This window comes from Phoenix dactylifera, chromosome 4, assembly GCF_051530095.1.
Source record: "Phoenix dactylifera cultivar Ajwa chromosome 4, Ajwa_hap1_PhDact_Kaust_v1.1, whole genome shotgun sequence".
In the NCBI taxonomy this organism is placed as follows: domain Eukaryota; kingdom Viridiplantae; phylum Streptophyta; class Magnoliopsida; order Arecales; family Arecaceae; genus Phoenix; species Phoenix dactylifera.
This window is the reverse complement of record NC_143193.1, coordinates 34,707,049-34,731,364: the sequence shown is the minus strand read 5'-3', so window position 1 is coordinate 34,731,364 and position 24,316 is coordinate 34,707,049. Positions and strand designations below refer to the sequence as shown.

Below are 24,316 nucleotides of genomic sequence, written 5' to 3'. Positions count from 1 at the left end.
CTTGCGGTGCCATGCCGCATAGCGGGACCAGCGCGTTGAATCCTACGCCAGAACGGCCCCGGCAGCGCGAATGTCTCGGGCCGTCGAGGTCTGCTGCTTTGTCATAAAAGGGAGTTTCGAAGGGCATATGATGGGTGCGATCATACCAGCACTAATGCACCGGATCCCATCAGAACTCCGCAGTTAAGCGTGCTTGGGCGAGAGTAGTACTAGGATGGGTGACCCCCTGGGAAGTCCTCGTGTTGCACCCCTTTTATTTTTTGCCCGCTTTTTTCTTTTTTGATAACATTTATTTTTAATTTTTTGGCTTTTGGCTTTTCCTCTTCGGATAATTTTTTCCCTCGAAAATAAACTGAGTCCGGAGACTCGCGGTGCCATGCCGCATAGCGGAACAGCGCATTGAATCCTACGCCAGAACGGCCCCGGCAGCGCGAATGTCTCGGGCCGTCGAGGTCTGCTGCTTTGTCATAAAAGGGAGTTTCGAAGGGCATGTCATGGGTGCGATCATACCAGCACTAATGCACCGGATCCCATCATAACTCCGCAGTTAGGCGTGCTTGGGCAAGAGAAGTACTAGGATGGGTGACCCCCTGGGAAGTCCTCATGTTGCACCCCTTTTATTTTTTGCCCGCTTTTTTATTTTTTGATAATATTTATTTTTAATTTTTCGGCTTTTGGCTTTTCCTCTTCGGATAATTTTTTTCCCCCGAAAATAAACTGAGTCCGGAGACTCGCGGTGCCATGCCGCATAGCGGAACAGCGCGTTGAATACTACGCCAGAACGGCCCCGGCAGCGCGAATGTCTCGGGCTGTCGAGGTCTGCTGCTTTGTCATAAAAGGGAGTTTCGAAGGGCATGTCATGGGTGCGATCATACCAGCACTAATGCACCGGATCCCATCAGAACTCCGCAGTTAAGCGTGCTTGGGCGAGAGTAGTACTAGGATGGGTGACCCCTTGGGAAGTCCTCGTGTTGCACCCTTTTTATTTTTTTCTCCACTTTTTTATTTTTTGATAATATTTATTTTTAATTTTTCGGCTTTTGGCTTTTCCTCTTCGGATAATTTTTTTCTCCCGAAAATAAACTGAGCCCGAAGACTGGCGGTGCCATGCCGCATAGCGGGACCAGCGCGTTGAATCTTACGCCAGAACGGCCCCGGCGGCGCGAATGTCTCGGGCCGTCGAGGTCTGCTGCTTTGTCATAAAAGGGAGTTTCGATGGGCATGTCATGGGTGCGATCATACCAGCACTAATGCACCGGATCCCATCAGAACTCCGCAGTTAAGCGTGCTTGGGCGAGAGTAGTACTAGGATGGGTGACCCCCTGGGAAGTCCTCATGTTGCACCCCTTTTATTTTTTGCCCGCTTTTTTATTTTTTGATAATATTTATTTTTAATTTTCGGCTTTTGGCTTTTCCTCTTCGGATAATTTTTTTCCCCCGAAAATAAACTGAGTCCGGAGACTCGCGGTGCCATGCCGCATAGCGGAACAGCGCGTTGAATCCTACGCCAGAACGGCCCCGGCAGCGCGAATGTCTCGGGACGTCACGGTCTGCTGCTTTGTCATAAAAGGGAGTTTCGAAGGGCATGTCATGGGTGCGATCATACCAGCACTAATGCACCGGATCCCATCATAACTCCGCAGTTAAGCGTGCTTGGGCGAGAGTGGTACTAAGATGGGTGACCCCCTGGGAAGTCCTCGTGTTGCACCCCTTTTAATTTTTGCCCGCTTTTTTATTTTTTGATAACATTTATTTTTTATTTTTCGGCTTTTGGCTTTTCCTCTTCGGATAATTTTTTTCCCCCGAAAATAAACTGAGTCCGGAGACTGGCGGTGCCATGCCGCATAGCGGAACAGCGTGTTGAATCCTACGCCAGAACGGCCCCGGCAGCGCGAATGTCTCGGGCCGTCGAGGTCTGCTGCTTTGTCATAAAAGGGAGTTTCGAAGGGCATATCATGGGTGCGATCATACCAGCACTAATGCACTGGATCCCATCAGAACTCTGCAGTTAAGCGTGCTTGGGCGAGAGTAGTACTAGGATGGGTGACCCCCTGAAAAGTCCTCGTGTTGCACCCCTTTTATTTTTTGCCCGCTTTTTTATTTTTTGATAACATTTATTTTTTATTTTTCGGCTTTTGGCTTTTCCTCTTCGGATAATTTTTTTTCCCCGAAAATAAACTGAGTCCGGAGACTGGCGGTGCCATGCCGCATAGCGGAACAGCGTGTTGAATCCTACGCCAGAACGGCCCCGGCAGCGCGAATGTCTCGGGCCGTCGAGGTCTGCTGCTTTGTCATAAAAGGGAGTTTCGAAGGGCATATCATGGGTGCGATCATACCAGCACTAATGCACCGGATCCCATCAGAACTCTGCAGTTAAGCGTGCTTGGGCGAGAGTAGTACTAGGATGGGTGACCCCCTGGGAAGTCCTCGTGTTGCACCCCTTTTATTTTTTGCCCGCTTTTTTATTTTTTGATAACATTTATTTTTTATTTTTCGGCTTTTGGCTTTTCCTCTTCGGATAATTTTTTTTCCCCGAAAATAAACTGAGTCCGGAGACTGGCGGTGCCATGCCGCATAGCGGAACAGCGTGTTGAATCCTGCGCCAGAACGGCCCCGGCAGCGCGAATGTCTCGGGCCGTCGAGGTCTGCTGCTTTGTCATAAAAGGGAGTTTCGAAGGGCATGTCTTGGGTGCGATCATACCAGCACTAATTCACCGGATCCCATCAGAACCCCGCAGTTAAGCGTGCTTGGGCGAGAGTAGTACTAGGATGGGTGACCCCCTGAGAAGTCCTCGTGTTGCACCCTCTTTATTTTTTGCCCGCTTTTTTATTTTTTGATAATATTTATTTTTAATTTTTTGGCTTTTGGCTTTTCCGCTTCGGATAATTTTTCTCCCCCGACAATAAACTGAGTCCGGAGACTGGCGGTGCCATGCCGCATAGCGGGACCAGCGCGTTGAATCCTACGCCAGAACGGCCCCGGCAGCACGAATGTCTCGGGCCGTCGAGGTCTGCTGCTTTGTCATAAAAGGGAGTTTCGAAGGGCATATCATGGGTGCGATCATACCAGCACTAAGGCACCGGATCCCATCAGAACTCCGCAGTTAAGCGTGCTTGGGCGAGAGTAGTACTAGGATGGGTCACCCCCTGGGAAGTCCTCGTGTTGCACCCCTTTTATTTTTTGCCCGCTTTTTTATTTTTTGATAACATTTATTTTTTATTTTTCGGCTTTTGGCTTTTCTTCTTCGGATAATTTTTTTTCCCCGAAAATAAACTGAGTCCGGAGACTGGCGGTGCCATGCCGCATAGCGGAACAGCGTGTTGAATCCTGCGCCAGAACGGCCCCGGCAGCGCGAATGTCTCGGGCCGTCGAGGTCTGCTGCTTTGTCATAAAAGGGAGTTTCGAAGGGCATGTCTTGGGTGCGATCATACCAGCACTAATGCACCGGATCCCATCAGAACCCCGCAGTTAAGCGTGCTTGGGCGAGAGTAGTACTAGGATGGGTGACCCCCTGAGAAGTCCTCGTGTTGCACCCTTTTTATTTTTTGCCCGCTTTTTTATTTTTTGATAATATTTATTTTTAATTTTTTGGCTTTTGGCTTTTCCGCTTCGGATAATTTTTCTCCCCCGACAATAAACTGAGTCCGGAGACTGGCGGTGCCATGCCGCATAGCGGAACAGCGCGTTGAATCCTACGCCAGAACGGCCCCGGCAGCGCGAATGTCTCGGGCCGTCGCGGTCTGCTGCTTTGTCATAAAAGGGAGTTTCGAAGGGCATGTCATGGGTGCGATCATACCAGCACTAATGCACCGGATCCCATCATAACTCCGCAGTTAGGCGTGCTTGGGCGAGAGAAGTACTAGGATGGGTGACCCCCTGGGAAGTCCTCGTGTTGCACCCTTTTTATTTTTTGCCCGCTTTTTTATTTTCTGATAATATTTATTTTTAATTTTTTGGCTTTTGGCTTTTCCTCTTCGGATAATTTTTCCCCTCCGAAAATAAACTGAGTCCGGAGACTGGCGGTGCCATGCCGCATAGCGGAACAGCGCGTTGAATCCTACACCAGAACGGCCCCGGCAGCGCGAATGTCTCGGGCCGTCGAGGTCTGCTGTTTTGTCATAAAAGGGAGTTTCGAAGGGCATGTCATGGGTGCGATCATACCAGCACTAATGCACCGGATCCCATCAGAACTCCGCAGTTAAGCGTGCTTGGGCGAGAGTAGTACTAGGATGGGTGACCCCCTGGGAAGTCCTCGTGTTGCACCCCTTTTATTTTTTGCCCGCTTTTTTATTTTTTGATAACATTTATTTTTTATTTTTCGGCTTTTGGCTTTTCCTCTTCGGATAATTTTTTTCCCCCAAAAATAAACTGAGTCCGGAGACTGGCGGTGCCATGCCGCATAGCGGAACAGCGTGTTGAATCCTACGCCAGAACGGCCCCGGCAGCGCGAATGTCTCGGGCCGTCGAGGTCTGCTGCTTTGTCATAAAAGGGAGTTTCGAAGGGCATGTCTTGGGTGCGATCATACCAGCACTAATGCACCGGATCCTATCAGAACTCCGCAGTTAAGCGTGCTTGGGCGAGAGTAGTACTAGGATGGGTGACCCCCTGGGAAGTCCTCATGTTGCACCCTTTTTATTTTTTGCCCGCTTTTTTATTTTTTGATAATATTTATTTTTAATTTTTTGGCTTTTGGCTTTTCCTCTTCGGATAATTTTTTTCCCCCGACAATAAACTGGGTCCGGAGACTGGCGGTGCCATGCCGCATAGCGGGACCGGCGCGTTGAATCCTACGCCAGAACGGCCCCGGCAGCGCGAATGTCTCGGGCCGTCGAGGTCTGCTGCTTTGTCATAAAAGGGAGTTTCGAAGGGCATATCATGGGTGCGATCATACCAGCACTAATGCACCGGATCCCATCAGAACTCCGCAGTTAAGCGTGCTTGGGCGAGAGTAGTACTAGGATGGGTGACCCCCTGGGAAGTCCTCGTGTTGCACCCCTTTTATTTTTTGCCCGCTTTTTTCTTTTTTGATAACATTTATTTTTAATTTTTTGGCTTTTGCCTTTTCCTCTTCGGATAATTTTTTTCCCCCGAAAATAAACTGAGTCCGGAGACTCGCGGTGCCATGCCGCATAGCGGAACAGCGCGTTGAATCCTACGCCAGAACGGCCCCGGCAGCGCGAATGTCTCGGGCCGTCGAGGTCTGCTGCTTTGTCATAAAAGGGAGTTTCGAAGGGCATGTCATGGGTGCGATCATACCAGCACTAATGCACCGGATCCCATCAGAACTCCGCAGTTAAGCGTGCTTGGGCGAGAGTAGTACTAGGATGGGTGACCCCTTGGAAAGTCCTCGTGTTGCACCCTTTTTATTTTTTTCTCCACTTTTTTATTTTTTGATAATATTTATTTTTAATTTTTCGGCTTTTGGCTTTTCCTCTTCGGATAATTTTTTTCCCCCGAAAATAAACTGAGCCCGGAGACTGGCGGTGCCATGCCGCATAGCGGGACCAGCGCGTTGAATCCTACGCCAGAACGGCCCCGGCGGCGCGAATGTCTCGGGCCGTCGAGGTCTGCTGCTTTGTCATAAAAGGGAGTTTCGATGGGCATGTCATGGGTGCGATCATACCAGCACTAATGCACCGGATCCCATCAGAACTCCGCAGTTAAGCGTGCTTGGGCGAGAGTAGTACTAGGATGGGTGACCCCCTGGGAAGTCCTCGTGTTGCACCCCTTTTATTTTTTGCCCGCTTTTTTATTTTTTGATAATATTTATTTTTAATTTTTCGGCTTTTGGCTTTTCCTCTTCGGATAATTTTTTTCCCCCGAAAATAAACTGAGTCCGGAGACTCGCGGTGCCATGCCGCATAGCGGAACAGCGCGTTGAATCCTACGCCAGAACGGCCCCGGCAGCGCGAATGTCTCGGGACGTCGCGGTCTGCTGCTTTGTCATAAAAGGGAGTTTCGAAGGGCATGTCATGGGTGCGATCATACCAGCACTAATGCACCGGATCCCATCATAACTCCGCAGTTAGGCGTGCTTGGGCGAGAGAAGTACTAGGATGGGTGACCCCCTGGGAAGTCCTCGTGTTGCACCCTTTTTATTTTTTGCCCGCTTTTTTTTTTGATAATATTTATTATTAATTTTTTGGCTTTTGGCTTTTCCTCTTCGGATAATTTTTTCCCCCCGAAAATAAACTGAGTCCGGAGACTGGCGGTGCCATGCCGCATAGCGGAACAGCGCGTTGAATCCTACGCCAGAACGGCCCCGGCAGCGCGAATGTCTCGGGCCGTCGAGGTCTGCTGCTTTGTCATAAAAGGGAGTTTCGAAGGGAATGTCATGGGTGCGATCATACCAGCACTAATGCACCAGATCCCATCAGAACTCCGCAGTTAAGCGTGCTTGGGCGAGAGTAGTACTAGGATGGGTGACCCCCTGGGAAGTCCTCGTGTTGCACCCCTTTTATTTTTTGCCCGCTTTTTTATTTTTTGATGACATTTATTTTTTATTTTTCGGCTTTTGGCTTTTCCTCTTCGGATAATTTTTTTTCCCCGAAAATAAACTGAGTCCGGAGACTGGCGGTGCCATGCCGCATAGCGGAACAGCGTGTTGAATCCTACGCCAGAACGGCCCCGGCAGCGCGAATGTCTCGGGCCGTCGAGGTCTGCTGCTTTGTCATAAAAGGGAGTTTCGAAGGGCATGTCTTGGGTGCGATCATACCAGCACTAATGCACCGGATCTTATCAGAACTCCGCAGTTAAGTGTGCTTGGGCGAGAGTAGTACTAGGATGGGTGATCCCTTGGGAAGTCCTCATGTTGCACCCTTTTAATTTTTTGCCCGCTTTTTTATTTTTTGATAATATTTATTTTTAATTTTTTGGCTTTTGGCTTTTCCTCTTAGGATAATTTTTTTCCCCCGACAATAAACTGAGTCCGGAGACTTGCGGTGCCATGCCGCATAGCGGGACCAGCGCGTTGAATCCTACGCCAGAACGGCCCCGGCAGCGCGAATGTCTCGGGCCGTCGAGGTCTGCTGCTTTGTCATAAAAGGGAGTTTCGAAGGGCATATCATGGGTGCGATCATACCAGCACTAATGCACCGGATCCCATCAGAACTCCGCAGTTAAGCGTGCTTGGGCGAGAGTAGTACTAGGATGGGTGACCCCCTGGGAAGTCCTCGTGTTGCACCCCTTTTATTTTTTGCCCGCTTTTTTCTTTTTTGATAACATTTATTTTTAATTTTTTGGCTTTTGGCTTTTCCTCTTCGGATAATTTTTTTCCCTCGAAAATAAACTGAGTCCGGAGACTCGCGGTGCCATGCCGCATAGCGGAACAGCGCATTGAATCCTACGCCAGAACGGCCCCGGCAGCGCGAATGTCTCGGGCCGTCGAGGTCTGCTGCTTTGTCATAAAAGGGAGTTTCGAAGGGCATGTCATGGGTGCGATCATACCAGCACTAATGCACCGGATCCCATCATAACTCCGCAGTTAGGCGTGCTTGGGCGAGAGAAGTACTAGGATGGGTGACCCCCTGGGAAGTCCTCATGTTGCACCCCTTTTATTTTTTGCCCGCTTTTTTATTTTTTGATAATATTTATTTTTAATTTTTTGGCTTTTGGCTTTTCCTCTTCGGATAATTTTTTTCCCCCGAAAATAAACTGAGTCCGGAGACTCGCGGTGCCATGCCGCATAGCGGAACAGCGCGTTGAATCCTGCGCCAGAACGGCCCCGGCAGCGCGAATGTCTCGGGCCGTCGAGGTCTGCTGCTTTGTCATAAAAGGGAGTTTCGAAGGGCATGTCATGGGTGCGATCATACCAGCACTAATGCACCGGATCCCATCAGAACTCCGCAGTTAAGCGTGCTTGGGCGAGAGTAGTACTAGGATGGGTGACCCCTTGGGAAGTCCTCGTGTTGCACCCTTTTTATTTTTTTCTCCACTTTTTTATTTTTTGATAATATTTATTTTTAATTTTTCGGCTTTTGGCTTTTCCTCTTCGGATAATTTTTTTCCCCCGAAAATAAACTGAGCCCGGAGACTGGCGGTGCCATGCCGCATAGCGGGACCAGCGCGTTGAATCCTACGCCAGAACGGCCCCGGCGGCGCGAATGTCTCGGGCCGTCGAGGTCTGCTGCTTTGTCATAAAAGGGAGTTTCGATGGGCATGTCATGGGTGCGATCATACCAGCACTAATGCACCGGATCCCATCAGAACTCCGCAGTTAAGCGTGCTTGGGCGAGAGTAGTACTAGGATGGGTGACCCCCTGGGAAGTCCTCGTGTTGCACCCCTTTTATTTTTTGCCCGCTTTTTTATTTTTTGATAATATTTATTTTTAATTTTTCGGCTTTTGGCTTTTCCTCTTCGGATAATTTTTTTCCCCCGAAAATAAACTGAGTCCGGAGACTCACGGTGCCATGCCGCATAGCGGAACAGCGCGTTGAATCCTACGCCAGAACGGCCCCGGCAGCGCGAATGTCTCGGGACGTCGCGGTCTGCTGCTTTGTCATAAAAGGGAGTTTCGAAGGGCATGTCATGGGTGCGATCATACCAGCACTAATGCACCGGATCCCATCATAACTCCGCAGTTAAGCGTGCTTGGGCGAGAGTAGTACTAGGATGGGTGACCCCCTGGGAAGTCCTCGTGTTGCACCCCTTTTATTTTTTGCCCGCTTTTTTATTTTTTGATAACATTTATTTTTTATTTTTCGGCTTTTGGCTTTTCCTCTTCGGATAATTTTTTTCCCCCGAAAATAAACTGAGTCCGGAGACTGGCGGTGCCATGCCGCATAGCGGAACAGCGTGTTGAATCCTACGCCAGAACGGCCCCGGCAGCGCGAATGTCTCGGGCCGTCGAGGTCTGCTGCTTTGTCATAAAAGGGAGTTTCGAAGGGCATGTCTTGGGTGCGATCATACCAGCACTAATGCACCGGATCCTATCAGAACTCCGCAGTTAAGCGTGCTTGGGCGAGAGCAGTACTAGGATGGGTGACCCCCTGGGAAGTCCTCATGTTGCACCCTTTTTATTTTTTGCCCGCTTTTTTATTTTTTGATAATATTTATTTTTAATTTTTTGGCTTTTGGCTTTTCCTCTTCGGATAATTTTTTTCCCCCGACAATAAACTGGGTCCGGAGACTGGCGGTGCCATGCCGCATAGCGGGACCAGCGCGTTGAATCCTACGCCAGAACGGCCCCGGCAGCGCGAATGTCTCGGGCCGTCGAGGTCTGCTGCTTTGTCATAAAAGGGAGTTTCGAAGGGCATATCATGGGTGCGATCATACCAGCACTAATGCACCGGATCCCATCAGAACTCCGCAGTTAAGCGTGCTTGGGCGAGAGTAGTACTAGGATGGGTGACCCCCTGGGAAGTCCTCGTGTTGCACCCCTTTTATTTTTTGCCCGCTTTTTTCTTTTTTGATAACATTTATTTTTAATTTTTTGGCTTTTGCCTTTTCCTCTTCGGATAATTTTTTTCCCCCGACAATAAACTGAGTCCGGAGACTGGCGGTGCCATGCCGCATAGCGGAACAGCGCGTTGAATCCTACGCCAGAACGGCCCCGGCAGCGCGAATGTCTCGGGCCGTCGCGGTCTGCTGCTTTGTCATAAAAGGGAGTTTCGAAGGGCATGTCATGGGTGCGATCATACCAGCACTAATGCACCGGATCCCATCATAACTCCGCAGTTAGGCGTGCTTGGGCGAGAGAAGTACTAGGATGGGTGACCCCCTGGGAAGTCCTCGTGTTGCACCCTTTTTATTTTTTGCCCGCTTTTTTATTTTCTGATAATATTTATTTTTAATTTTTTGGCTTTTGGCTTTTCCTCTTCGGATAATTTTTTCCCCCCGAAAATAAACTGAGTCCGGAGACTGGCGGTGCCATGCCGCATAGCGGAACAGCGCGTTGAATCCTACGCCAGAACGGCCCCGGCAGCGCGAATGTCTCGGGCCGTCGAGGTCTGCGGCTTTGTCATAAAAGGGAGTTTCGAAGGGAATGTCATGGGTGCGATCATACCAGCACTAATGCACCGGATCCCATCAGAACTCCGCAGTTAAGCGTGCTTGGGCGAGAGTAGTACTAGGATGGGTGACCCCCTGGGAAGTCCTCGTGTTGCACCCCTTTTATTTTTTGCCCGCTTTTTTCTTTTTTGTTAACATTTATTTTTAATTTTTTGGCTTTTGCCTTTTCCTCTTCGGATAATTTTTTTTCTCCGAAAATAAACTGAGTCCGGAGACTGGCGGTGCCATGCCGCATAGCGGAACAGCGTGTTGAATCCTGCGCCAGAACGGCCCCGGCAGCGCGAATGTCTCGGGCCGTCGAGGTCTGCTGCTTTGTCATAAAAGGGAGTTTCGAAGGGCATGTCTTGGGTGCGATCATACCAGCACTAATGCACCGGATCCCATCAGAACCCCGCAGTTAAGCGTGCTTGGGCGAGAGTAGTACTAGGATGGGTGACCCCCTGAGAAGTCCTCGTGTTGCACCCTTTTTATTTTTTGCCCGCTTTTTTATTTTTTGATAATATTTATTTTTAATTTTTTGGCTTTTGGCTTTTCCGCTTCGGATAATTTTTTTCCCCCGAAAATAAACTGAGCCCGGAGACTGGCGGTGCCATGCCGCATAGCGGGACCAGCGCGTTGAATCCTACGCCAGAACGGCCCCGGCGGCGCGAATGTCTCGGGCCGTCGAGGTCTGCTGCTTTGTCATAAAAGGGAGTTTCGATGGGCATGTCATGGGTGCGATCATACCAGCACTAATGCACCGGATCCCATCATAACTCCGCAGTTAGGCGTGCTTGGGCGAGAGAAGTACTAGGATGGGTGACCCCCTGGGAAGTCCTCGTGTTGCACCCTTTTTATTTTTTGCCCGCTTTTTTATTTTCTGATAATATTTATTTTTAATTTTTTGGCTTTTGGCTTTTCCTCTTCGGATAATTTTTTCCCCCCGAAAATAAACTGAGTCCGGAGACTGGCGGTGCCATGCCGCATAGCGGAACAGCGCGTTGAATCCTACGCCAGAACGGCCCCGGCAGCGCGAATGTCTCGGGCCGTCGATGTCTGCTGCTTTGTCATAAAAGGGAGTTTCGAAGGGCATGTCATGGGTGCGATCATACCAGCACTAATGCACCGGATCCCATCAGAACTCCGCAGTTAAGCGTGCTTGGGCGAGAGTAGTACTAGGATGGGTGACCCCCTGGGAAGTCCTCGTGTTGCACCCCTTTTATTTTTTGCCCGCTTTTTTATTTTTTGATAACATTTATTTTTTATTTTTCGGCTTTTGGCTTTTCCTCTTCGGATAATTTTTTTCCCCCGAAAATAAACTGAGTCCGGAGACTGGCGGTGCCATGCCGCATAGCGGAACAGCGTGTTGAATCCTACGCCAAAACGGCCCCGGCAGCGCGAATGTCTCGGGCCGTCGAGGTCTGCTGCTTTGTCATAAAAGGGAGTTTCGAAGGGCATGTCTTGGGTGCGATCATACCAGCACTAATGCACCGGATCCTATCAGAACTCCGCAGTTAAGCGTGCTTGGGCGAGAGTAGTACTAGGATGGGTGACCCCCTGGGAAGTCCTCATGTTGCACCCTTTTTATTTTTTGCCCGCTTTTTTATTTTTTGATAATATTTATTTTTAATTTTTTGGCTTTTGGCTTTTCCTCTTCGGATAATTTTTTTCCCCCGACAATAAACTGGGTCCGGAGACTGGCGGTGCCATGCCGCATAGCGGGACCGGCGCGTTGAATCCTACGCCAGAACGGCCCCGGCAGCGCGAATGTCTCGGGCCGTCGAGGTCTGCTGCTTTGTCATAAAAGGGAGTTTCGAAGGGCATATCATGGGTGCGATCATACCAGCACTAATGCACCGGATCCCATCAGAACTCCGCGGAAGTCCTCGTGTTGCACCCCTTTTATTTTTTGCCCGCTTTTTTCTTTTTTGATAACATTTATTTTTAATTTTTTGGCTTTTGCCTTTTCCTCTTCGGATAATTTTTTTCCCCCGAAAATAAACTGAGTCCGGAGACTCGCGGTGCCATGCCGCATAGCGGAACAGCGCGTTGAATCCTACGCCAGAACGGCCCCGGCAGCGCGAATGTCTCGGGCCGTCGAGGTCTGCTGCTTTGTCATAAAAGGGAGTTTCGAAGGGCATGTCATGGGTGCGATCATACCAGCACTAATGCACCGGATCCCATCAGAACTCCGCAGTTAAGCGTGCTTGGGCGAGAGTAGTACTAGGATGGGTGACCCCTTTGGAAGTCCTCGTGTTGCACCCTTTTTATTTTTTTCTCCACTTTTTTATTTTTTGATAATATTTATTTTTAATTTTTCGGCGTTTGGCTTTTCCTCTTCGGATAATTTTTTTCCCCCGAAAATAAACTGAGCCCGGAGACTGGCGGTGCCATGCCGCATAGCGGGACCAGCGCGTTGAATCCTACGCCAGAACGGCCCCGGCGGCGCGAATGTCTCGGGCCGTCGAGGTCTGCTGCTTTGTCATAAAAGGGTGTTTCGAAGGGCATATCATGGGTGCGATCATACCAGCACTAATGCACCGGATCCCATCAGAACTCCGCAGTTAAGCGTGCTTGGGCGAGAGTAGTACTAGGATGGGTGACCCCCTGGGAAGTCCTCGTGTTGCACCCCTTTTATTTTTTGCCCGCTTTTTTATTTTTTGATAATATTTATTTTTAATTTTTTGGCTTTTGGCTTTTCCTCTTCGGATAATTTTTTTCCCCCGAAAATAAACTGAGTCCGGGGACTCGCGGTGCCATGCCGCATAGCGGAACAGCGCGTTGAATCCTACGCCAGAACGGCCCCGGCAGCGCGAATGTCTCGGGCCGTCGAGGTCTGCTGCTTTGTCATAAAAGGGAGTTTCGAAGGGCATGTCATGGGTGCGATCATACCAGCACTAATGCACCGGATCCCATCAGAACTCCGCAGTTAAGCGTGCTTGGGCGAGAGTAGTACTAGGATGGGTGACCCCTTGGGAAGTCCTCGTGTTGCACCCTTTTTATTTTTTTCTCCACTTTTTTATTTTTTGATAATATTTATTTTTAATTTTTCGGCTTTTGGCTTTTCCTCTTCGGATAATTTTTTTCCCCCGAAAATAAACTGAGCCCGGAGACTGGCGGTGCCATGCCGCATAGCGGGACCAGCGCGTTGAATCCTACGCCAGAACGGCCCCGGCGGCGCGAATGTCTCGGGCCGTCGAGGTCTGCTGCTTTGTCATAAAAGGGAGTTTCGATGGGCATGTCATGGGTGCGATCATACCAGCACTAATGCACCGGATCCCATCAGAACTCCGCAGTTAAGCGTGCTTGGGCGAGAGTAGTACTAGGATGGGTGACCCCCTGGGAAGTCCTCGTGTTGCACCCCTTTTATTTTTTGCCCGCTTTTTTATTTTTTGATAATATTTATTTTTAATTTTTCGGCTTTTGGCTTTTCCTCTTCGGATAATTTTTTTCCCCCGAAAATAAACTGAGTCCGGAGACTCACGGTGCCATGCCGCATAGCGGAACAGCGCGTTGAATCCTACGCCAGAACGGCCCCGGCAGCGCGAATGTCTCGGGACGTCGCGGTCTGCTGCTTTGTCATAAAAGGGAGTTTCGAAGGGCATGTCATGGGTGCGATCATACCAGCACTAATGCACCGGATCCCATCATAACTCCGCAGTTAAGCGTGCTTGGGCGAGAGTAGTACTAGGATGGGTGACCCCCTGGGAAGTCCTCGTGTTGCACCCCTTTTATTTTTTGCCCGCTTTTTTATTTTTTGATAACATTTATTTTTTATTTTTCGGCTTTTGGCTTTTCCTCTTCGGATAATTTTTTTCCCCCGAAAATAAACTGAGTCCGGAGACTGGCGGTGCCATGCCGCATAGCGGAACAGCGTGTTGAATCCTACGCCAGAACGGCCCCGGCAGCGCGAATGTCTCGGGCCGTCGAGGTCTGCTGCTTTGTCATAAAAGGGAGTTTCGAAGGGCATGTCTTGGGTGCGATCATGCCAGCACTAATGCACCGGATCCTATCAGAACTCCGCAGTTAAGCGTGCTTGGGCGAGAGTAGTACTAGGATGGGTGACCCCCTGGGAAGTCCTCATGTTGCACCCTTTTTATTTTTTGCCCGCTTTTTTATTTTTTGATAATATTTATTTTTAATTTTTTGGCTTTTGGCTTTTCCTCTTCGGATAATTTTTTTCCCCCGACAATAAACTGGGTCCGGAGACTGGCGGTGCCATGCCGCATAGCGGGACCAGCGCGTTGAATCCTACGCCAGAACGGCCCCGGCAGCGCGAATGTCTCGGGCCGTCGAGGTCTGCTGCTTTGTCATAAAAGGGAGTTTCGAAGGGCATATCATGGGTGCGATCATACCAGCACTAATGCACCGGATCCCATCAGAACTCCGCAGTTAAGCGTGCTTGGGCGAGAGTAGTACTAGGATGGGTGACCCCCTGGGAAGTCCTCGTGTTGCACCCCTTTTATTTTTTGCCCGCTTTTTTCTTTTTTGATAACATTTATTTTTAATTTTTTGGCTTTTGCCTTTTCCTCTTCGGATAATTTTTTTCCCCCGACAATAAACTGAGTCCGGAGACTGGCGGTGCCATGCCGCATAGCGGAACAGCGCGTTGAATCCTACGCCAGAACGGCCCCGGCAGCGCGAATGTCTCGGGCCGTCGCGGTCTGCTGCTTTGTCATAAAAGGGAGTTTCGAAGGGCATGTCATGGGTGCGATCATACCAGCACTAATGCACCGGATCCCATCATAACTCCGCAGTTAGGCGTGCTTGGGCGAGAGAAGTACTAGGATGGGTGACCCCCTGGGAAGTCCTCGTGTTGCACCCTTTTTATTTTTTGCCCGCTTTTTTATTTTCTGATAATATTTATTTTTAATTTTTTGGCTTTTGGCTTTTCCTCTTCGGATAATTTTTTCCCCCCGAAAATAAACTGAGTCCGGAGACTGGCGGTGCCATGCCGCATAGCGGAACAGCGCGTTGAATCCTACGCCAGAACGGCCCCGGCAGCGCGAATGTCTCGGGCCGTCGAGGTCTGCTGCTTTGTCATAAAAGGGAGTTTCGAAGGGAATGTCATGGGTGCGATCATACCAGCACTAATGCACCGGATCCCATCAGAACTCCGCAGTTAAGCGTGCTTGGGCGAGAGTAGTACTAGGATGGGTGACCCCCTGGGAAGTCCTCGTGTTGCACCCCTTTTATTTTTTGCCCGCTTTTTTCTTTTTTGTTAACATTTATTTTTAATTTTTTGGCTTTTGCCTTTTCCTCTTCGGATAATTTTTTTTCCCCGAAAATAAACTGAGTCCGGAGACTGGCGGTGCCATGCCGCATAGCGGAACAGCGTGTTGAATCCTGCGCCAGAACGGCCCCGGCAGCGCGAATGTCTCGGGCCGTCGAGGTCTGCTGCTTTGTCATAAAAGGGAGTTTCGAAGGGCATGTCTTGGGTGCGATCATACCAGCACTAATGCACCGGATCCCATCAGAACCCCGCAGTTAAGCGTGCTTGGGCGAGAGTAGTACTAGGATGGGTGACCCCCTGAGAAGTCCTCGTGTTGCACCCTTTTTATTTTTTGCCCGCTTTTTTATTTTTTGATAATATTTATTTTTAATTTTTTGGCTTTTGGCTTTTCCGCTTCGGATAATTTTTTTTCCCCGAAAATAAACTGAGCCCGGAGACTGGCGGTGCCATGCCGCATAGCGGGACCAGCGCGTTGAATCCTACGCCAGAACGGCCCCGGCGGCGCGAATGTCTCGGGCCGTCGAGGTCTGCTGCTTTGTCATAAAAGGGAGTTTCGATGGGCATGTCATGGGTGCGATCATACCAGCACTAATGCACCGGATCCCATCAAAACTCCGCAGTTAGGCGTGCTTGGGCGAGAGAAGTACTAGGATGGGTGACCCCCTGGGAAGTCCTCGTGTTGCACCCTTTTTATTTTTTGCCCGCTTTTTTATTTTCTGATAATATTTATTTTTAATTTTTTGGCTTTTGGCTTTTTCTCTTCGGATAATTTTTTCCCCCCGAAAATAAACTGAGTCCGGAGACTGGCGGTGCCATGCCGCATAGCGGAACAGCGCGTTGAATCCTACGCCAGAACGGCCCCGGCAGCGCGAATGTCTCGGGCCGTCGATGTCTGCTGCTTTGTCATAAAAGGGAGTTTCGAAGGGCATGTCATGGGTGCGATCATACCAGCACTAATGCACCGGATCCCATCAGAACTCCGCAGTTAAGCGTGCTTGGGCGAGAGTAGTATTAGGATGGGTGACCCCCTGGGAAGTCCTCGTGTTGCACCCCTTTTATTTTTTGCCCGCTTTTTTATTTTTTGATAACATTTATTTTTTATTTTTCGGCTTTTGGCTTTTCCTCTTCGGATAATTTTTTTCCCCCGAAAATAAACTGAGTCCGGAGACTGGCGGTGCCATGCCGCATAGCGGGACCAGCGCGTTGAATCCTACGCCAGAACGGCCCCGGCAGCGCGAATGTCTCGGGCCGTCGAGGTCTGCTGCTTTGTCATAAAAGGGAGTTTCGAAGGGCATATCATGGGTGCGATCATACCAGCACTAATGCACCGGATCCCATCAGAACTCCGCAGTTAAGCGTGCTTGGGCGAGAGTAGTACTAGGATGGGTGACCCCCTGGGAAGTCCTCGTGTTGCACCCCTTTTATTTTTTGCCCGCTTTTTTCTTTTTTGATAACATTTATTTTTAATTTTTTGGCTTTTGCCTTTTCCTCTTCGGATAATTTTTTTCCCCCGAAAATAAACTGAGTCCGGAGACTCGCGGTGCCATGCCGCATAGCGGAACAGCGCGTTGAATCCTACGCCAGAACGGCCCCGGCAGCGCGAATGTCTCGGGCCGTCGAGGTCTGCTGCTTTGTCATAAAAGGGAGTTTCGAAGGGCATGTCATGGGTGCGATCATACCAGCACTAATGCACCGAATCCCATCAGAACTCCGCAGTTAAGCGTGCTTGGGCGAGAGTAGTACTAGGATGGGTGACCCCTTGGGAAGTCCTCGTGTTGCAACCTTTTTATTTTTTTCTCCACTTTTTTATTTTTTGATAATATTTATTTTTAATTTTTCGGCGTTTGGCTTTTCCTCTTCGGATAATTTTTTTCCCCCGAAAATAAACTGAGCCCGGAGACTGGCGGTGCCATGCCGCATAGCGGGACCAGCGCGTTGAATCCTACGCCAGAACGGCCCCGGCGGCGCGAATGTCTCGGGCCGTCGAGGTCTGCTGCTTTGTCATAAAAGGGAGTTTCGATGGGCATGTCATGGGTGCGATCATACCAGCACTAATGCACCGGATCCCATCAGAACTCCGCAGTTAAGCGTGCTTGGGCGAGAGTAGTACTAGGATGGGTGACCCCCTGGGAAGTCCTCGTGTTGCACCCCTTTTATTTTTTGCCCGCTTTTTTATTTTTTGATAATATTTATTTTTAATTTTTCGGCTTTTGGCTTTTCCTCTTCGGATAATTTTTTTCCCCCGAAAATAAACTGAGTCCGGAGACTCGCGGTGCCATGCCGCATAGCGGAACAGCGCGTTGAATCCTACGCCAGAACGGCCCCGGCAGCGCGAATGTCTCGGGACGTCGCGGTCTGCTGCTTTGTCATAAAAGGGAGTTTCGAAGGGCATGTCATGGGTGCGATCATACCAGCACTAATGCACCGGATCCCATCATAACTCCGCAGTTAGGCGTGCTTGGGCGAGAGAAGTACTAGGATGGGTGACCCCCTGGGAAGTCCTCGTGTTGCACCCTTTTTATTTTTTGCCCGCTTTTTTATTTTTTGATAATATTTATTTTTAATTTTTTGGCTTTTGGCTTTTCCTTTTCGGATAATTTTTTCCCCCCGAAAATAAACTGAGTCCGGAGACTGGCGGTGCCATGCCGCATAGCGGAACAGCGCGTTGAATCCTACGCCAGAACGGCCCCGGCAGCGCGAATGTCTCGGGCCGTCGAGGTCTGCTGCTTTGTCATAAAAGGGAGTTTCGAAGGGAATGTCATGGGTGCGATCATACCAGCACTAATGCACCGGATCCTATCAGAACTCCGCAGTTAAGCGTGCTTGGGCGAGAGTAGTACTAGGATGGGTGACCCCCTGGGAAGTCCTCGTGTTGCACCCCTTTTATTTTTTGCCCGCTTTTTTATTTTTTGATTACATTTATTTTTTATTTTTCGGCTTTTGGCTTTTCCTCTTCGGATAATTTTTTTCCCCCGAAAATAAACTGAGTCCGGAGACTCGCGGTGCCATGCCGCATAGCGGAACAGCGCGTTGAATCCTACGCCAGAACGGCCCCGGCAGCGCGAATGTCTCGGGCCGTCGAGGTCTGCTGCTTTATCATAAAAGGGAGTTTCGAAGGGCATGTCATGGGTGCGATCATACCAGCACTAATGCACCGGATCCCATCAGAACTCCGCAGTTAAGCGTGCTTGGGCGAGAGTAGTACTAGGATGGGTGACCCCTTGGGAAGTCCTCGTGTTGCACCCTTTTTATTTTTTTCTCCACTTTTTTATTTTTTGATAATATTTATTTTTAATTTTTCGGCTTTTGGCTTTTCCTCTTCGGATAATTTTTTTTCCCCAAAAATAAACTGAGCCCGGAGACTGGCGGTGCCATGCCGCATAGCGGGACCAGCGCGTTGAATCCTACGCCAGAACGGCCCCGGCGGCGCGAATGTCTCGGGCCGTCGAGGTCTGCTGCTTTGTCATAAAAGAGAGTTTCGATGGGCATGTCATGGGTGCGATCATACCAGCACTAATGCACCGGATCCCATCAGAACTCCGCAGTTAAGCGTGCTTGGGCGAGAGTAGTACTAGGATGGGTGACCCCCTGGGAAGTCCTCGTGTTGCACCCCTTTTATTTTTTGCCCGCTTTTTTATTTTTTGATAATATTTATTTTTAATTTTTCGGCTTTTGGCTTTTCCTCTTCGGATAATTTTTTCCCCCGAAAATAAACTGAGTCCGGAGACTCGCGGTGCCATGCCGCATAGCGGAACAGCGCGTTGAATCCTACGCCAGAACGGCCCCGGCAGCGCGAATGTCTCGGGCCGTCGAGGTCTGCTGCTTTGTCATAAAAGGGAGTTTCGAAGGGAATGTCATGGGTGCGATCATACCAGCACTAATGCACCGGATCCCATCAGAACTCCGCAGTTAAGCGTGCTTGGGCGAGAGTAGTACTAGGATGGGTGACCCCCTGGGAAGTCCTCGTGTTGCTCCCCTTTTATTTTTTGCCCGCTTTTTTATTTTTTGATAACATTTATTTTTTATTTTTCGGCTTTTGGCTTTTCCTCTTCGGATAATTTTTTTCCCCCGAAAATAAACTGAGTCCGGAGACTGGCGGTGCCATGCCGCATAGCGGAACAGCGTGTTGAATCCTACGCCAGAACGGCCCCGGCAGCGCGAATGTCTCGGGCCGTCGAGGTCTGCTGCTTTGTCATAAAAGGGAGTTTCGAAGGGCATGTCTTGGGTGCGATCATACCAGCACTAATGCACCGGATCCCATCAGAACTCCGCAGTTAAGCGTGCTTGGGCGAGAGTAGTACTAGGATGGGTGACCCCCTGGAAAGTCTTCGTGTTGCACCCTTTTTATTTTTTGCCCGCTTTTTTATTTTTTGATAATATTTATTTTTAATTTTTTGGCTTTTGGCTTTTCCTCTTCGGATAATTTTTTTTCCCCGACAATAAACTGAGTCCGGAGACTGGCGGTGCCATGCCGCATAGCGGGACCAGCGCGTTGAATCCTACGCCAGAACGGCCCCGGCAGCGCGAATGTCTCGGGCCGTCGAGGTCTGCTGCTTTGTCATAAAAGGGAGTTTCGAAGGGCATATCATGGGTGCGATCATACCAGCACTAATGCACCGGATCCCATCAGAACTCCGCAGTTAAGCGTGCTTGGGCGAGAGTAGTACTAGGATGGGTGACCCCCTGGGAAGTCCTCGTGTTGCACCCCTTTTATTTTTTGCCCGCTTTTTTCTTTTTTGATAACATTTATTTTTAATTTTTTGGCTTTTGCCTTTTCCTCTTCGGATAATTTTTTTCCCCCGAAAATAAACTGAGTCCGGAGACTCGCGGTGCCATGCCGCATAGCGGAACAGCGCGTTGAATCCTACGCCAGAACGGCCCCGGCAGCGCGAATGTCTCGGGCCGTCGAGGTCTGCTGCTTTGTCATAAAAGGGAGTTTCGAAGGGCATGTCATGGGTGCGATCATACCAGCACTAATGCACCGAATCCCATCAGAACTCCGCAGTTAAGCGTGCTTGGGCGAGAGTAGTACTAGGATGGGTGACCCCTTGGGAAGTCCTCGTGTTGCAACCTTTTTATTTTTTTCTCCACTTTTTTATTTTTTGATAATATTTATTTTTAATTTTTCGGCGTTTGGCTTTTCCTCTTCGGATAATTTTTTTCCCCCGAAAATAAACTGAGCCCGGAGACTGGCGGTGCCATGCCGCATAGCGGGACCAGCGCGTTGAATCCTACGCCAGAACGGCCCCGGCGGCGCGAATGTCTCGGGCCGTCGAGGTCTGCTGCTTTGTCATAAAAGGGAGTTTCGATGGGCATGTCATGGGTGCGATCATACCAGCACTAATGCACCGGATCCCATCAGAACTCCGCAGTTAAGCGTGCTTGGGCGAGAGTAGTACTAGGATGGGTGACCCCCTGGGAAGTCCTCGTGTTGCACCCCTTTTATTTTTTGCCCGCTTTTTTATTTTTTGATAATATTTATTTTTAATTTTTCGGCTTTTGGCTTTTCCTCTTCGGATAATTTTTTTCCCCCGAAAATAAACTGAGTCCGGAGACTCGCGGTGCCATGCCGCATAGCGGAACAGCGCGTTGAATCCTACGCCAGAACGGCCCCGGCAGCGCGAATGTCTCGGGACGTCGCGGTCTGCTGCTTTGTCATAAAAGGGAGTTTCGAAGGGCATGTCATGGGTGCGATCATACCAGCACTAATGCACCGGATCCCATCATAACTCCGCAGTTAGGCGTGCTTGGGCGAGAGAAGTACTAGGATGGGTGACCCCCTGGGAAGTCCTCGTGTTGCACCCTTTTTATTTTTTGCCCGCTTTTTTATTTTTTGATAATATTTATTTTTAATTTTTTGGCTTTTGGCTTTTCCTTTTCGGATAATTTTTTCCCCCCGAAAATAAACTGAGTCCGGAGACTGGCGGTGCCATGCCGCATAGCGGAACAGCGCGTTGAATCCTACGCCAGAACGGCCCCGGCAGCGCGAATGTCTCGGGCCGTCGAGGTCTGCTGCTTTGTCATAAAAGGGAGTTTCGAAGGGAATGTCATGGGTGCGATCATACCAGCACTAATGCACCGGATCCTATCAGAACTCCGCAGTTAAGCGTGCTTGGGCGAGAGTAGTACTAGGATGGGTGACCCCCTGGGAAGTCCTCGTGTTGCACCCCTTTTATTTTTTGCCCGCTTTTTTATTTTTTGATAACATTTATTTTTTATTTTTCGGCTTTTGGCTTTTCCTCTTCGGATAATTTTTTTCCCCCGAAAATAAACTGAGTCCGGAGACTCGCGGTGCCATGCCGCATAGCGGAACAGCGCGTTGAATCCTACGCCAGAACGGCCCCGGCAGCGCGAATGTCTCGGGCCGTCGAGGTCTGCTGCTTTATCATAAAAGGGAGTTTCGAAGGGCATGTCATGGGTGCGATCATACCAGCACTAATGCACCGGATCCCATCAGAACTCCGCAGTTAAGCGTGCTTGGGCGAGAGTAGTACTAGGATGGGTGACCCCTTGGGAAGTCCTCGTGTTGCACCCTTTTTATTTTTTTCTCCACTTTTTTATTTTTTGATAATATTTATTTTTAATTTTTCGGCTTTTGGCTTTTCCTCTTCGGATAATTTTTTTTCCCCAAAAATAAACTGAGCCCGGAGACTGGCGGTGCCATGCCGCATAGCGGGACCAGCGCGTTGAATCCTACGCCAGAACGGCCCCGGCGGCGCGAATGTCTCGGGCCGTCGAGGTCTGCTGCTTTGTCATAAAAGAGAGTTTCGATGGGCATGTCATGGGTGCGATCATACCAGCACTAATGCACCGGATCCCATCAGAACTCCGCAGTTAAGCGTGCTTGGGCGAGAGTAGTACTAGGATGGGTGACCCCCTGGGAAGTCCTCGTGTTGCACCCCTTTTATTTTTTGCCCGCTTTTTTATTTTTTGATAATATTTATTTTTAATTTTTCGGCTTTTGGCTTTTCCTCTTCGGATAATTTTTTCCCCCGAAAATAAACTGAGTCCGGAGACTCGCGGTGCCATGCCGCATAGCGGAACAGCGCGTTGAATCCTACGCCAGAACGGCCCCGGCAGCGCGAATGTCTCGGGCCGTCGAGGTCTGCTGCTTTGTCATAAAAGGGAGTTTCGAAGGGAATGTCATGGGTGCGATCATACCAGCACTAATGCACCGGATCCCATCAGAACTCCGCAGTTAAGCGTGCTTGGGCGAGAGTAGTACTAGGATGGGTGACCCCCTGGGAAGTCCTCGTGTTGCTCCCCTTTTATTTTTTGCCCGCTTTTTTATTTTTTGATAACATTTATTTTTTATTTTTCGGCTTTTGGCTTTTCCTCTTCGGATAATTTTTTTCCCCCGAAAATAAACTGAGTCCGGAGACTGGCGGTGCCATGCCGCATAGCGGAACAGCGTGTTGAATCCTACGCCAGAACGGCCCCGGCAGCGCGAATGTCTCGGGCCGTCGAGGTCTGCTGCTTTGTCATAAAAGGGAGTTTCGAAGGGGATGTCTTGGGTGCGATCATACCAGCACTAATGCACCGGATCCTATCAGAACTGCGCAGTTAAGTGTGCTTGGGCGAGAGTAGTACTAGGATGGGTGATCCCTTGGGAAGTCCTCATGTTGCACCCTTTTTATTTTTTGCCCGCTTTTTTATTTTTTGATAATATTTATTTTTAATTTTTTGGCTTTTGGCTTTTCCTCTTAGGATAATTTTTTTCCCCCGACAATAAACTGAGTCCGGAGACTGGCGGTGCCATGCCGCATAGCGGGACCAGCGCGTTGAATCCTACGCCAGAACGGCCCCGGCAGCGCGAAAGTCTCGGGCCGTCGAGGTCTGCTGCTTTGTCATAAAAGGGAGTTTCGAAGGGCATATCATGGGTGCGATCATACCAGCACTAATGCACCGGATCCCATCAGAACTCCGCAGTTAAGCGTGCTTGGGCGAGAGTAGTACTAGGATGGGTGACCCCCTGGGAAGTCCTCGTGTTGCACCCCTTTTATTTTTTGCCCGCTTTTTTCTTTTTTGATAACATTTATTTTTAATTTTTTGGCTTTTGGCTTTTCCTCTTCGGATAATTTTTTTCCCTCGAAAATAAACTGAGTCCGGAGACTCGCGGTGCCATGCCGCATAGCGGAACAGCGCATTGAATCCTACGCCAGAACGGCCCCGGCAGCGCGAATGTCTCGGGCCGTCGAGGTCTGCTGCTTTGTCATAAAAGGGTGTTTCGATGGGCATGTCATGGGTGCGATCATACCAGCACTAATGCACCGGATCCCATCAGAACTCCGCAGTTAAGCGTGCTTGGGCGAGAGTTGTACTAGGATGGGTGACCCCCTGGGAAGTCCTCGTGTTGCACCCCTTTTATTTTTCGCCCGCTTTTTTATTTTTTGATAATATTTATTTTTAATTTTTCGGCTTTTGGCTTTTCCTCTTCGGATAATTTTTTTCCCCCGAAAATAAACTGAGCCCGGAGACTGGCGGTGCCATGCCGCATAGCGGGACCAGCGCGTTGAATCCTACGCCAGAACGGCCCCGGCGGCGCGAATGTCTCGGGCCGTCGAGGTCTGCTGCTTTGTCATAAAAGGGAGTTTCGATGGGCATGTCATGGGTGCGATCATACCAGCACTAATGCACCGGATCCCATCAGAACTCCGCAGTTAAGCGTGCTTGGGCGAGAGTAGTACTAGGATGGGTGACCCCCTGGGAAATCCTCGTGTTGCACCCCTTTTATTTTTTGCCCGCTTTTTTATTTTTTGATAATATTTATTTTTAATTTTTCGGCTTTTGGCTTTTCCTCTTCGGATAATTTTTTTCCCCCGAAAATAAACTGAGTCCGGAGACTCGCGGTGCCATGCCGCATAGCGGAACAGCGCGTTGAATCCTACGCCAGAACGGCCCCGGCAGCGCGAATGTCTCGGGACGTCGCGGTCTGCTGCTTTGTCATAAAAGGGAGTTTCGAAGGGCATGTCATGGGTGCGATCATACCAGCACTAATGCACCGGATCCCATCATAACTCCGCAGTTAGGCGTGCTTGGGCGAGAGAAGTACTAGGATGGGTGACCCCCTGGGAAGTCCTCGTGTTGCACCCT

At 49.7% G+C, this 24,316-nt stretch overlaps 54 non-coding genes and 12 pseudogenes across 54 annotated transcripts; all 66 read left to right on the top strand.

The window, feature by feature from the left end:
• Nucleotides 1–132: 132 nt before the first annotated feature.
• LOC148708706 (5S ribosomal RNA) lies at nt 133–251 on the top strand. The gene has a single exon (XR_015983571.2). It is a non-coding gene; the product is annotated as a 5S ribosomal RNA (ribosomal RNA).
• A 245-nt stretch (nt 252–496) lies between these two features.
• Nucleotides 497–615, top strand: LOC148708705 (5S ribosomal RNA; annotated as a pseudogene).
• Nucleotides 616–861: 246 nt separating this feature from the next.
• On the top strand, nt 862–980 carry LOC148708704 (5S ribosomal RNA). The gene has a single exon (XR_015983560.2). It is a non-coding gene; the product is annotated as a 5S ribosomal RNA (ribosomal RNA).
• A 248-nt stretch (nt 981–1,228) lies between these two features.
• On the top strand, nt 1,229–1,347 carry LOC148708703 (5S ribosomal RNA). The gene has a single exon (XR_015978078.2). It is a non-coding gene; the product is annotated as a 5S ribosomal RNA (ribosomal RNA).
• Nucleotides 1,348–1,592: 245 nt separating this feature from the next.
• Nucleotides 1,593–1,711, top strand: LOC148708702 (5S ribosomal RNA). Its single transcript, XR_015979448.2, has one exon. It is a non-coding gene; the product is annotated as a 5S ribosomal RNA (ribosomal RNA).
• Nucleotides 1,712–1,957: 246 nt separating this feature from the next.
• LOC148708701 (5S ribosomal RNA) lies at nt 1,958–2,076 on the top strand. Its single transcript, XR_015978326.2, has one exon. It is a non-coding gene; the product is annotated as a 5S ribosomal RNA (ribosomal RNA).
• A 246-nt stretch (nt 2,077–2,322) lies between these two features.
• On the top strand, nt 2,323–2,441 carry LOC148708700 (5S ribosomal RNA). Its single transcript, XR_016401432.1, has one exon. It is a non-coding gene; the product is annotated as a 5S ribosomal RNA (ribosomal RNA).
• Nucleotides 2,442–2,687: 246 nt separating this feature from the next.
• Nucleotides 2,688–2,806, top strand: LOC148708699 (5S ribosomal RNA). The gene has a single exon (XR_015982191.2). It is a non-coding gene; the product is annotated as a 5S ribosomal RNA (ribosomal RNA).
• A 247-nt stretch (nt 2,807–3,053) lies between these two features.
• LOC148708698 (5S ribosomal RNA) lies at nt 3,054–3,172 on the top strand. The gene has a single exon (XR_015978324.2). It is a non-coding gene; the product is annotated as a 5S ribosomal RNA (ribosomal RNA).
• A 246-nt stretch (nt 3,173–3,418) lies between these two features.
• On the top strand, nt 3,419–3,537 carry LOC148708697 (5S ribosomal RNA). Its single transcript, XR_016404628.1, has one exon. It is a non-coding gene; the product is annotated as a 5S ribosomal RNA (ribosomal RNA).
• A 246-nt stretch (nt 3,538–3,783) lies between these two features.
• On the top strand, nt 3,784–3,902 carry LOC148708696 (5S ribosomal RNA; annotated as a pseudogene).
• A 246-nt stretch (nt 3,903–4,148) lies between these two features.
• LOC148708695 (5S ribosomal RNA) lies at nt 4,149–4,267 on the top strand. Its single transcript, XR_015979257.2, has one exon. It is a non-coding gene; the product is annotated as a 5S ribosomal RNA (ribosomal RNA).
• Nucleotides 4,268–4,513: 246 nt separating this feature from the next.
• On the top strand, nt 4,514–4,632 carry LOC148708694 (5S ribosomal RNA). The gene has a single exon (XR_015981258.2). It is a non-coding gene; the product is annotated as a 5S ribosomal RNA (ribosomal RNA).
• A 247-nt stretch (nt 4,633–4,879) lies between these two features.
• Nucleotides 4,880–4,998, top strand: LOC148710883 (5S ribosomal RNA). The gene has a single exon (XR_015982839.1). It is a non-coding gene; the product is annotated as a 5S ribosomal RNA (ribosomal RNA).
• Nucleotides 4,999–5,244: 246 nt separating this feature from the next.
• On the top strand, nt 5,245–5,363 carry LOC148708692 (5S ribosomal RNA). The gene has a single exon (XR_015978077.2). It is a non-coding gene; the product is annotated as a 5S ribosomal RNA (ribosomal RNA).
• Nucleotides 5,364–5,611: 248 nt separating this feature from the next.
• LOC148710881 (5S ribosomal RNA) lies at nt 5,612–5,730 on the top strand. The gene has a single exon (XR_015981876.2). It is a non-coding gene; the product is annotated as a 5S ribosomal RNA (ribosomal RNA).
• Nucleotides 5,731–5,976: 246 nt separating this feature from the next.
• Nucleotides 5,977–6,095, top strand: LOC148708690 (5S ribosomal RNA; annotated as a pseudogene).
• A 243-nt stretch (nt 6,096–6,338) lies between these two features.
• Nucleotides 6,339–6,457, top strand: LOC148710879 (5S ribosomal RNA). Its single transcript, XR_015979485.2, has one exon. It is a non-coding gene; the product is annotated as a 5S ribosomal RNA (ribosomal RNA).
• A 246-nt stretch (nt 6,458–6,703) lies between these two features.
• Nucleotides 6,704–6,822, top strand: LOC148708688 (5S ribosomal RNA; annotated as a pseudogene).
• Nucleotides 6,823–7,069: 247 nt separating this feature from the next.
• LOC148708687 (5S ribosomal RNA) lies at nt 7,070–7,188 on the top strand. The gene has a single exon (XR_015983549.2). It is a non-coding gene; the product is annotated as a 5S ribosomal RNA (ribosomal RNA).
• Nucleotides 7,189–7,434: 246 nt separating this feature from the next.
• Nucleotides 7,435–7,553, top strand: LOC148708686 (5S ribosomal RNA; annotated as a pseudogene).
• Nucleotides 7,554–7,799: 246 nt separating this feature from the next.
• Nucleotides 7,800–7,918, top strand: LOC148708685 (5S ribosomal RNA). The gene has a single exon (XR_016412783.1). It is a non-coding gene; the product is annotated as a 5S ribosomal RNA (ribosomal RNA).
• A 248-nt stretch (nt 7,919–8,166) lies between these two features.
• Nucleotides 8,167–8,285, top strand: LOC148708684 (5S ribosomal RNA). The gene has a single exon (XR_016412759.1). It is a non-coding gene; the product is annotated as a 5S ribosomal RNA (ribosomal RNA).
• Nucleotides 8,286–8,531: 246 nt separating this feature from the next.
• Nucleotides 8,532–8,650, top strand: LOC148708683 (5S ribosomal RNA). Its single transcript, XR_016405870.1, has one exon. It is a non-coding gene; the product is annotated as a 5S ribosomal RNA (ribosomal RNA).
• A 246-nt stretch (nt 8,651–8,896) lies between these two features.
• LOC148708682 (5S ribosomal RNA) lies at nt 8,897–9,015 on the top strand. The gene has a single exon (XR_015985496.2). It is a non-coding gene; the product is annotated as a 5S ribosomal RNA (ribosomal RNA).
• A 247-nt stretch (nt 9,016–9,262) lies between these two features.
• LOC148708681 (5S ribosomal RNA) lies at nt 9,263–9,381 on the top strand. The gene has a single exon (XR_015980194.2). It is a non-coding gene; the product is annotated as a 5S ribosomal RNA (ribosomal RNA).
• A 246-nt stretch (nt 9,382–9,627) lies between these two features.
• On the top strand, nt 9,628–9,746 carry LOC148708680 (5S ribosomal RNA; annotated as a pseudogene).
• Nucleotides 9,747–9,992: 246 nt separating this feature from the next.
• LOC148708679 (5S ribosomal RNA) lies at nt 9,993–10,111 on the top strand. Its single transcript, XR_015986223.2, has one exon. It is a non-coding gene; the product is annotated as a 5S ribosomal RNA (ribosomal RNA).
• A 246-nt stretch (nt 10,112–10,357) lies between these two features.
• On the top strand, nt 10,358–10,476 carry LOC148708678 (5S ribosomal RNA). The gene has a single exon (XR_015979447.2). It is a non-coding gene; the product is annotated as a 5S ribosomal RNA (ribosomal RNA).
• A 247-nt stretch (nt 10,477–10,723) lies between these two features.
• Nucleotides 10,724–10,842, top strand: LOC148708677 (5S ribosomal RNA; annotated as a pseudogene).
• Nucleotides 10,843–11,088: 246 nt separating this feature from the next.
• Nucleotides 11,089–11,207, top strand: LOC148708676 (5S ribosomal RNA). The gene has a single exon (XR_016412728.1). It is a non-coding gene; the product is annotated as a 5S ribosomal RNA (ribosomal RNA).
• Nucleotides 11,208–11,453: 246 nt separating this feature from the next.
• Nucleotides 11,454–11,572, top strand: LOC148708675 (5S ribosomal RNA). The gene has a single exon (XR_015982188.2). It is a non-coding gene; the product is annotated as a 5S ribosomal RNA (ribosomal RNA).
• Nucleotides 11,573–12,136: 564 nt separating this feature from the next.
• LOC148708673 (5S ribosomal RNA) lies at nt 12,137–12,255 on the top strand. Its single transcript, XR_015981256.2, has one exon. It is a non-coding gene; the product is annotated as a 5S ribosomal RNA (ribosomal RNA).
• A 248-nt stretch (nt 12,256–12,503) lies between these two features.
• Nucleotides 12,504–12,622, top strand: LOC148708672 (5S ribosomal RNA). The gene has a single exon (XR_015983538.2). It is a non-coding gene; the product is annotated as a 5S ribosomal RNA (ribosomal RNA).
• A 246-nt stretch (nt 12,623–12,868) lies between these two features.
• On the top strand, nt 12,869–12,987 carry LOC148708671 (5S ribosomal RNA). Its single transcript, XR_015978076.2, has one exon. It is a non-coding gene; the product is annotated as a 5S ribosomal RNA (ribosomal RNA).
• Nucleotides 12,988–13,235: 248 nt separating this feature from the next.
• Nucleotides 13,236–13,354, top strand: LOC148708670 (5S ribosomal RNA). Its single transcript, XR_015979446.2, has one exon. It is a non-coding gene; the product is annotated as a 5S ribosomal RNA (ribosomal RNA).
• Nucleotides 13,355–13,600: 246 nt separating this feature from the next.
• Nucleotides 13,601–13,719, top strand: LOC148708669 (5S ribosomal RNA). The gene has a single exon (XR_015978322.2). It is a non-coding gene; the product is annotated as a 5S ribosomal RNA (ribosomal RNA).
• A 246-nt stretch (nt 13,720–13,965) lies between these two features.
• Nucleotides 13,966–14,084, top strand: LOC148708668 (5S ribosomal RNA). Its single transcript, XR_016408219.1, has one exon. It is a non-coding gene; the product is annotated as a 5S ribosomal RNA (ribosomal RNA).
• A 247-nt stretch (nt 14,085–14,331) lies between these two features.
• Nucleotides 14,332–14,450, top strand: LOC148708667 (5S ribosomal RNA). Its single transcript, XR_015981254.2, has one exon. It is a non-coding gene; the product is annotated as a 5S ribosomal RNA (ribosomal RNA).
• Nucleotides 14,451–14,696: 246 nt separating this feature from the next.
• LOC148708666 (5S ribosomal RNA) lies at nt 14,697–14,815 on the top strand (annotated as a pseudogene).
• Nucleotides 14,816–15,061: 246 nt separating this feature from the next.
• On the top strand, nt 15,062–15,180 carry LOC148708665 (5S ribosomal RNA). The gene has a single exon (XR_015981253.2). It is a non-coding gene; the product is annotated as a 5S ribosomal RNA (ribosomal RNA).
• Nucleotides 15,181–15,426: 246 nt separating this feature from the next.
• LOC148710854 (5S ribosomal RNA) lies at nt 15,427–15,545 on the top strand. Its single transcript, XR_015985130.2, has one exon. It is a non-coding gene; the product is annotated as a 5S ribosomal RNA (ribosomal RNA).
• A 247-nt stretch (nt 15,546–15,792) lies between these two features.
• LOC148708663 (5S ribosomal RNA) lies at nt 15,793–15,911 on the top strand. The gene has a single exon (XR_015978075.2). It is a non-coding gene; the product is annotated as a 5S ribosomal RNA (ribosomal RNA).
• Nucleotides 15,912–16,157: 246 nt separating this feature from the next.
• Nucleotides 16,158–16,276, top strand: LOC148708662 (5S ribosomal RNA). The gene has a single exon (XR_015980998.2). It is a non-coding gene; the product is annotated as a 5S ribosomal RNA (ribosomal RNA).
• Nucleotides 16,277–16,523: 247 nt separating this feature from the next.
• LOC148708661 (5S ribosomal RNA) lies at nt 16,524–16,642 on the top strand. Its single transcript, XR_015983893.2, has one exon. It is a non-coding gene; the product is annotated as a 5S ribosomal RNA (ribosomal RNA).
• A 246-nt stretch (nt 16,643–16,888) lies between these two features.
• Nucleotides 16,889–17,007, top strand: LOC148708660 (5S ribosomal RNA). Its single transcript, XR_016407549.1, has one exon. It is a non-coding gene; the product is annotated as a 5S ribosomal RNA (ribosomal RNA).
• Nucleotides 17,008–17,255: 248 nt separating this feature from the next.
• LOC148708659 (5S ribosomal RNA) lies at nt 17,256–17,374 on the top strand. The gene has a single exon (XR_015982187.1). It is a non-coding gene; the product is annotated as a 5S ribosomal RNA (ribosomal RNA).
• Nucleotides 17,375–17,620: 246 nt separating this feature from the next.
• Nucleotides 17,621–17,739, top strand: LOC148710848 (5S ribosomal RNA; annotated as a pseudogene).
• Nucleotides 17,740–17,985: 246 nt separating this feature from the next.
• On the top strand, nt 17,986–18,104 carry LOC148708657 (5S ribosomal RNA). The gene has a single exon (XR_015981252.2). It is a non-coding gene; the product is annotated as a 5S ribosomal RNA (ribosomal RNA).
• Nucleotides 18,105–18,350: 246 nt separating this feature from the next.
• Nucleotides 18,351–18,469, top strand: LOC148708656 (5S ribosomal RNA). Its single transcript, XR_015983516.2, has one exon. It is a non-coding gene; the product is annotated as a 5S ribosomal RNA (ribosomal RNA).
• Nucleotides 18,470–18,717: 248 nt separating this feature from the next.
• On the top strand, nt 18,718–18,836 carry LOC148708655 (5S ribosomal RNA). Its single transcript, XR_015978074.2, has one exon. It is a non-coding gene; the product is annotated as a 5S ribosomal RNA (ribosomal RNA).
• A 245-nt stretch (nt 18,837–19,081) lies between these two features.
• Nucleotides 19,082–19,200, top strand: LOC148708654 (5S ribosomal RNA). Its single transcript, XR_015979444.2, has one exon. It is a non-coding gene; the product is annotated as a 5S ribosomal RNA (ribosomal RNA).
• Nucleotides 19,201–19,446: 246 nt separating this feature from the next.
• On the top strand, nt 19,447–19,565 carry LOC148708653 (5S ribosomal RNA). Its single transcript, XR_015978321.2, has one exon. It is a non-coding gene; the product is annotated as a 5S ribosomal RNA (ribosomal RNA).
• A 247-nt stretch (nt 19,566–19,812) lies between these two features.
• Nucleotides 19,813–19,931, top strand: LOC148708652 (5S ribosomal RNA). Its single transcript, XR_016412652.1, has one exon. It is a non-coding gene; the product is annotated as a 5S ribosomal RNA (ribosomal RNA).
• Nucleotides 19,932–20,177: 246 nt separating this feature from the next.
• LOC148708651 (5S ribosomal RNA) lies at nt 20,178–20,296 on the top strand. The gene has a single exon (XR_015978510.2). It is a non-coding gene; the product is annotated as a 5S ribosomal RNA (ribosomal RNA).
• A 248-nt stretch (nt 20,297–20,544) lies between these two features.
• Nucleotides 20,545–20,663, top strand: LOC148708650 (5S ribosomal RNA). The gene has a single exon (XR_016412641.1). It is a non-coding gene; the product is annotated as a 5S ribosomal RNA (ribosomal RNA).
• Nucleotides 20,664–20,909: 246 nt separating this feature from the next.
• LOC148708649 (5S ribosomal RNA) lies at nt 20,910–21,028 on the top strand (annotated as a pseudogene).
• A 246-nt stretch (nt 21,029–21,274) lies between these two features.
• Nucleotides 21,275–21,393, top strand: LOC148710838 (5S ribosomal RNA). Its single transcript, XR_015980267.2, has one exon. It is a non-coding gene; the product is annotated as a 5S ribosomal RNA (ribosomal RNA).
• Nucleotides 21,394–21,639: 246 nt separating this feature from the next.
• LOC148708647 (5S ribosomal RNA) lies at nt 21,640–21,758 on the top strand. Its single transcript, XR_015980569.2, has one exon. It is a non-coding gene; the product is annotated as a 5S ribosomal RNA (ribosomal RNA).
• Nucleotides 21,759–22,006: 248 nt separating this feature from the next.
• On the top strand, nt 22,007–22,125 carry LOC148708646 (5S ribosomal RNA). The gene has a single exon (XR_015979443.2). It is a non-coding gene; the product is annotated as a 5S ribosomal RNA (ribosomal RNA).
• Nucleotides 22,126–22,370: 245 nt separating this feature from the next.
• On the top strand, nt 22,371–22,489 carry LOC148708645 (5S ribosomal RNA). Its single transcript, XR_015983892.2, has one exon. It is a non-coding gene; the product is annotated as a 5S ribosomal RNA (ribosomal RNA).
• Nucleotides 22,490–22,735: 246 nt separating this feature from the next.
• Nucleotides 22,736–22,854, top strand: LOC148708644 (5S ribosomal RNA; annotated as a pseudogene).
• Nucleotides 22,855–23,101: 247 nt separating this feature from the next.
• Nucleotides 23,102–23,220, top strand: LOC148708643 (5S ribosomal RNA). The gene has a single exon (XR_015982186.1). It is a non-coding gene; the product is annotated as a 5S ribosomal RNA (ribosomal RNA).
• A 246-nt stretch (nt 23,221–23,466) lies between these two features.
• Nucleotides 23,467–23,585, top strand: LOC148708642 (5S ribosomal RNA). The gene has a single exon (XR_015981231.2). It is a non-coding gene; the product is annotated as a 5S ribosomal RNA (ribosomal RNA).
• A 247-nt stretch (nt 23,586–23,832) lies between these two features.
• LOC148708641 (5S ribosomal RNA) lies at nt 23,833–23,951 on the top strand. The gene has a single exon (XR_015981251.2). It is a non-coding gene; the product is annotated as a 5S ribosomal RNA (ribosomal RNA).
• A 246-nt stretch (nt 23,952–24,197) lies between these two features.
• Nucleotides 24,198–24,316, top strand: LOC148710830 (5S ribosomal RNA; annotated as a pseudogene).